The sequence below is a fragment of the Drosophila miranda genome, chromosome 4, assembly GCF_003369915.1.
Source record: "Drosophila miranda strain MSH22 chromosome 4, D.miranda_PacBio2.1, whole genome shotgun sequence".
NCBI lineage: Eukaryota > Metazoa > Arthropoda > Insecta > Diptera > Drosophilidae > Drosophila > Drosophila miranda.
Genome location: NC_046677.1, coordinates 27,932,768 through 27,939,091, shown reverse-complemented (window position 1 = coordinate 27,939,091; position 6,324 = coordinate 27,932,768).

Below are 6,324 nucleotides of genomic sequence, written 5' to 3'. Positions count from 1 at the left end.
AAGTTATTATATTAAATATTAAAAAGAGCTGGAATTATCAGTTAATTTGAAAATTCTTTGTTTTTTGTGCTAAAGGGATTTTTCACTTAACATTTTGTTATTCACAAAAAATCTATTTTATCAAAAGTCTCATCAAACTTTTCCTGTTTTCTACGTTTTCGATCGTTTGATAGTTTAAACTAACTTCACTTGCTTCAAAATAGCTTTATGAGCGAGTAGTGCACACATTTTTCTTTAGAGGTTTTCATGAATCTTTTAATTTATTTTCTCTTTATTTTGCACACTTTTTTCAACATATCATGTGAGATGGCACTTCTCCATAGACCTTTGGAGACTGACCATTCACCGATCTGCTTGGTCTTGCCTTTGCCTTTGGCTCTGGCTTTCAACTTTGAGCTCCGCTCTCTGGCTACTGGACGGCTGGCAAAATCGTTTTCTCGTAATCTTTGTCGTTACATTCGTTATTTTTCTTTTTTTTTTGTTTATTTTCTATTTTGTTCATTTACAATCGTTTTCTGGTGGGTAACGAGAGGAGACTGGGCTTGTCCGATTGGCCTGTAATACAAGTTTTTGATTCTTGTTGGCTTTGCTTTATAGTTTTATACCCCCTCATCCACTTCTTTTTTTATCCGCTTCTGTTTCTGGGTGGTTTGCTTTAGGTCGATTTGAGTTGTGGTTTTTGTTAGAGAAGTTATTTCTTGGTGTGTGGCACATGACCTGCGAATGGCGGGTTTTGTTTTGATTTGATTGGTTTTTTAGTTTTTGCGAATTTAGCTGGAGGGGTTGTCCATCAGTAAGTCAAAAATTAAACCTAAAAATTAATTAAATTTGGTAGTACTTGGAATTGAAAGTTCAGACAGTTTTTAGAAAGTTTCTTCACTTGAAGTCTTTATAAATTTTTAATATTTAATTTTCGTAGACTTTGGCAAACCTTTGCCTTAAGCTGGCTTTATGAAATAATTAAAAGTTCTTATGAAACTAATCATCTTAGGTTATTATTTAAGTTTTTTACGCTATATTTTGTGATGATTTCAATGATGATTTATTTATAGAAACTTTAGAGAAGGTTCATTATTTGAACGTTTATTTGTTTCTATATTTGCTATAAATAAAACATTACTTTTATTGAGTGAAATATTTTTAGAAATTCTTTTTTGATGCCCACATTTTAGAGTTTGTTTTTTTAGTTATAATGTTTTTACTTAATCTCTAGAACTCGTTAGTGGTTATGATTGACGTCTTGCAATATATTTTGAATATATTAACCAATATATTTCTTGTTTTTAATACTCTATTGAAAGATTAAATTAGAAACAATTTCCCCACAGCACCTAGATATTTATCATTTTGCAAACGTTTTACGATTTCCTCCATTCAAATTTATTTTATAATATTTCGTCGATTTTTTATTGCATTATATATTTTTCTTTTGCTTTTATGTAAATTAATTAAAATTTTTAGTTTGTTGAAATTTGTTAGATGTTAATTTGGAATTATTGAATGATGTTTGTTTTATGCGATTTCCCTAGCACGGAAGACACAGGACACGAACGTCCTGTCCGGGAAACGAGTCGCGCGACTATGAAACGAGAGACGAGCTATCCAGCCTCTAAATGCAAATTAAATTTGAAATATTTGAAACAGAAGCAGGCTTCGTTGTTATCGGCATCGACATCGTCCTCGTCGTCGTACTCGTTATCCTCGTCCTCGGCATCGTCCATGCTTCGGCTGGGAATTACGGAACCGGGGAATGATGGAACGGGAACGGGGGGTACGAGTGATGGTTGATGGGGATGCGTGCGCGTGTCTTTGTTTGGGGTGATTGTTATTCCTAGCCGGGTTGTGGCCGGCTCCTGGCTTGTCTCCTGGCTGCTCAGCGACTGGCTGGCCAAAGTGCAAGGACATCAAAGGATAGACACACCTTTATACGTACGTATACCCACGGACATATTGAGGCAGGGCTGCTCATTCTTGTGCATTTATCGCATGCGATAGCATTTCTTTCCTGCTGTTGAATTACCCTCCATGTTTGGTCCAATTAACACGTTGGGATAGTCATGCTTATGCGGAAAGGATCAGGATCAGGAGCAGGATATGTTTATGTTCCGTTTCATTGATTAAAGATTTAACCTTTGAGCTTGACACCTGTCCTGTTGCCTGGTGTCTGTCTGCGGTGCCCTTTAAAGACTGATTAAGCAGCTCTGCTGCATGATATGTGTGGTGTTGCCACTGCTCGTGTTTTTGTTGTTCTTGTGGCAAGGACACACGACCGAGTGCCACTTCTGGTGAACATCAAAGGGTTAACACAACAAAAGTGAAACTGGTGCACTGGCGTTCCGTTTCCCCTCCGAGCTGTGTCACTCTTTCTCTTCCCATTGTTGTCCTCTCAAGGACTCCAATTATTGCTATTTCGTTCCTTTGTTGTTGGGGTATTTTTTGCACGAGTATGCCTTTGAAATATGCTAATTTCTATATAGGCAGGCGGGAAAAAACAAAGGCCAGGGCAATTGATTCACGTCTGCTTCCTTAGTTAGTTCAAGGACCAGTCGCGCACCAGTGTCATCAGGGGGTTCCGGGTATGAGATACGAGGTACGAAGATGTTGAGCCAGAAGGATCTCAAAATATGGGTCGTTTAGGCTGTCAGTTTTTCTTTTATTTTCCATTTGACTTTGTGTGTGTGTGTGTGGGTGAACTTAACCCTCTTTGACTTTTCTTTTTCTGCCTGTTAAACTTCAAAGGATTTACGCGAACACACACTTGTTGCCAGCTGTTCTTCGAGGCTGTTGCAATGCAATATGTTGTGCATTTAAAACAAGTAGCTGTCTTTAAAGATATTTTAGGTATACAGTCTATTCGGCAAGGGCCGCGGCTCGACTTTATTGACTCAATGACATTTCAGATGATTAACCACTCCATGCAATGTCAAATCACTCAATGATGGCACTTGAATTTCATGTTTTGGTAACTCTTGAAGTACTCCAATATAGTGAGCATTCCTTTTGGCTTACTTGTGGAAAATGTTAATGTTTAAACTCATTAAAAATTATCCGTTAACAGCTTGATGCAATGCAACTCTCACACACACTCCCCACTCTTTACCTTTACCACTTTCAGTCACTCGAACCACAAAGAAAACCACAAAAACAACGACCATTTGACCATCTCATCTACCGCATACAGTTGCCATGAATCACCATCACCTGGCGGTGGCTTCATCCACAGCTAAAGCTAACAGTCTGTGCCACTGCCTGGCTGTGCCTCTGGGCACTGGTTCTGGTTCGGGGTCTGAGGTCTGAGGTCTGGCGGAACATCCATCAATGTGCCGTTGACATTTCCTTGGACCGTTGACAAGAATTGTCACAATAAACAATACAACCACGACGACAACAAGAGCAGCCAGAACAATGATGGCAATGAGAGGAGAGGACACGTGACGTGACGCGATGAGATCAGCGGCGGCAGCCAGGAGTCCGTCCAGATCTGGGGCAGGAGCAGCGAATCAGCATGATGATTAGTTCGGTAAGTGGCAGCGCTTCGTTTTTTTAAGGATGGCAGGGGGCAAGAGGAGAGCGCATAAATTACCAAAAGGATTAACCAACCAGACTCAGACAGCTGACAGGGAAAGGGTACACGAGTACACGAGAGTACGGGTACGGGAGTACGGGAGTACGGGTACCCCTTAAAAGAGGGTAGGATTGTTGTTGTTGTTGGTTAAATGTTCAGTGAACTGTAAAGGGATTCCTCCGGAACGAAAAGGGGTAGGAAGTGCCAGGGGTTACCCTGCGGAAAGCATCATGTTAAAATTAATATCAGATCAATTTCACAGATATTAACATGGATATATTTTTGGGACACGGCCATGGTCATGGGCAAGTGTTGATGGAATACCAATGTCAGCGAGGGGTTGCTTTTGTTATTGAATTTTCATAAGGGAACTGATATGCAGGGTATACTTGTTTACGAGTTCTTTAGGAGATTGAATGTCATTGTAATGAATTATCATGTATTATCATCAGCGTTCAAGAATATGCAATTACTATTTAATGGTGATATATTTATTCATAGGCATATGTAATTAATTTGAAGTAAATCCTGGAAATTCTTGCCTGAAACTATCTAAAAGACAAGTGTCTTTCGATTTTTTGATTATTTAATCCATATTTCAAGAGAGTACCCAAAGTTCGACTGGTTTTCAGCCTGTTCATTCATTTCCATTCTTATCTTGTAATCGCAATTAGTCCGAAATTGAGGGTTGCATTGTTTTAAGCCTTTCCTCCGCCTTAAACAGAGTCCCTAATAAAACCAATCCCCCAAAAACAGTACATAGATTTTCCAATGATTGGATATCTCTGTCGCTATCTCTCCCTCTCTGTCGTGGCGCAGGTGTGCACTCACCAAAGTTCAAAACAATTTGCGCTCATTAAAAAGAAAAATCCATGAAAAATTCATTATAATGATGTTGCCCACGGTTACACCGACGGACCCATAATTTAGTTAATTTACGTTTGATTTTCGTTATTTTTGTTGATTTTTTGTTGTTGTTTAATTAACTCGAAACGAAACGATGGAACGTTAATAAATCCTGACAAAAATCTCACAAAATGACACAAATTTTCGCATCGAAGAAATATCTTTCGGGGAGTAAGAAATAATAATAAAAATTAAGCGAAAATTAATCGAAGTAATTTCGAGAGGAGCTTCTGCTGCTACTCCACTCACCTTTCGGCCACATCCCATCCCCTGGCCGAATCCCCTATCGAAGTCCGGCGACATAGCGAACATAACTCGAGGCATTCCAGGGGCCAAAGTGGCACTGGGTAAAAAGGGTTTGGGTTTGTCGATTTTCGGTTTTGGTTTTGGGTCTGAGTCCCGGAGTCTTTCGTACACCGGTCGGTCGGTGTGTATGGGAAAAATTCCGCTGGCCTCCAATCAGTGCACACAGTTTGCATTGCTCTGACATGAAAAAGAAATCAGTGCAGGGCCACGGCCTCACTGTATCCTCCTCATACTTCGCCTCTCTTCCATTGGACCGTTGGCTCGCCGGACGACATACAATTTTCGGTTGCAGATGTGTGGGAAAATTTTTCAATTTTAATTGCACGTTGCGTTGCGTTGTCGTCCCGAAATTTAAACATTCGATATCCCAGGGCCCACCTACAAAATCCCAACCCATCCCATCCCATCCCTGGCAGAGAATGGGGTGGTGTGGTGCACAAAGTTCGCTTAGCTAGCGCGTCTGCATACCGGGAGCGCCTTTCTATGAAAATTCCTTCCATCAGGCATCGTCGCAGCCGCGGCTGGCATCCCAGCAATGTTCCCATCTGAACTATGCAAGCGCTGAGGCTGCTTCCGAAGTCTGTATTTTGTATTCTGTATTCCACCTGCCCTGCCCTGCCCATCTCCTATCTATACGGTTGGGCACGGTCCCCCTTTTAGTCCGCCTCTGTCTCTGTGCGGCGGTCATGTCAAGTTTTAGCAACAGTCAACGGGTTGCTTTGGGGTAGGGGTTCTGCTGGAGAGTTGGAGGAAGGCGTTGCTTTGCGCAAATTACAATTAAAAATTGTTTCAAGTGGTTTACAAACCGCAGCACGCACATAGCCCGAGAAACAAGGCAGCGAGGAGGAGCTGTTTCCAGGGTTGGATCATTTACTATCCTGTAACTTCTTAAATAAGGATATTATAAAGAAGGTACTGTAAGTAAAGCGAATCATAAAGATTAGTAATGGCTTTTGGTTGCTAACGTTCCCTGTAAAGCGTGACTCTTGATGTTTAATATATATTCTACAATATACATTCTGAATACTTGGAAATTGTTATGAAATTTGCATGTTTTAGTTGTCGTTATTGATTTAGTTCATCTCGTGTCTCTTGTGATTGGGATCCACGCAATTGCGACATGCTCACACGCACATTTTCGTTATCGTCCCCATAAAGCGTGACTCTTAGCACAATTTATTTTTGAATACATATTCTGCAATAAAAATTTTAAATACTGAGAAATTGTTAGGATATTTGAAACCATCTCTTCTCTTCAGCGAACACTTTCCAAAAACAATGAATTCGTTTTTCCAGATCTTCAAATTCGAACCATTTAAACGTGACTTTACTTCCTCATTCATTGCCAGCTCCTTCGATCTATTCCCCATTCAAAAGTTCAACCATCAGTCGTGCTCTTCCTGCCAAAATCACTTTAAACGTTGAAATCACAGCTTTTCTGCACCCCTTCGGTGGCACGACAATGGTACGTTGCCGGGGCAGGGGCAGGGGCAGGGGCAGGGGTAGGGGCAGCTCATTCACATCATCGTAGTCGTAGTAGTGGTCGT